Here is a 232-nt window from a genome sequence, read left to right as displayed (position 1 = left end):
CAACGCGTAAAAAGACAGTATAAGTCATTATAATCCATAATTATGTCCCCACTGGATGCAACGAATGCCTCGTTTATAATGGGTTTTCATGTTTTTGAATCATCGCTACGGCCTGACAGGACATCATAACAGTATGGTAGGGGCGTAACATTTCCATCTCACGCTTAAGGTATTCAGCCAATCACAACGCACTGGATAGCTGGCCAATCACAGCACACCTCGCTTTTTCAGA

Source organism: Sinocyclocheilus anshuiensis, unplaced genomic scaffold, assembly GCF_001515605.1.
Source record: "Sinocyclocheilus anshuiensis isolate Anshui unplaced genomic scaffold, SAMN03320099.WGS_v1.1 scaffold437, whole genome shotgun sequence".
In the NCBI taxonomy this organism is placed as follows: Eukaryota; Metazoa; Chordata; class Actinopteri; order Cypriniformes; family Cyprinidae; genus Sinocyclocheilus; species Sinocyclocheilus anshuiensis.
The sequence above is the reverse complement of the archived record's forward strand: the minus strand, read 5'-3'. Positions refer to the sequence as shown.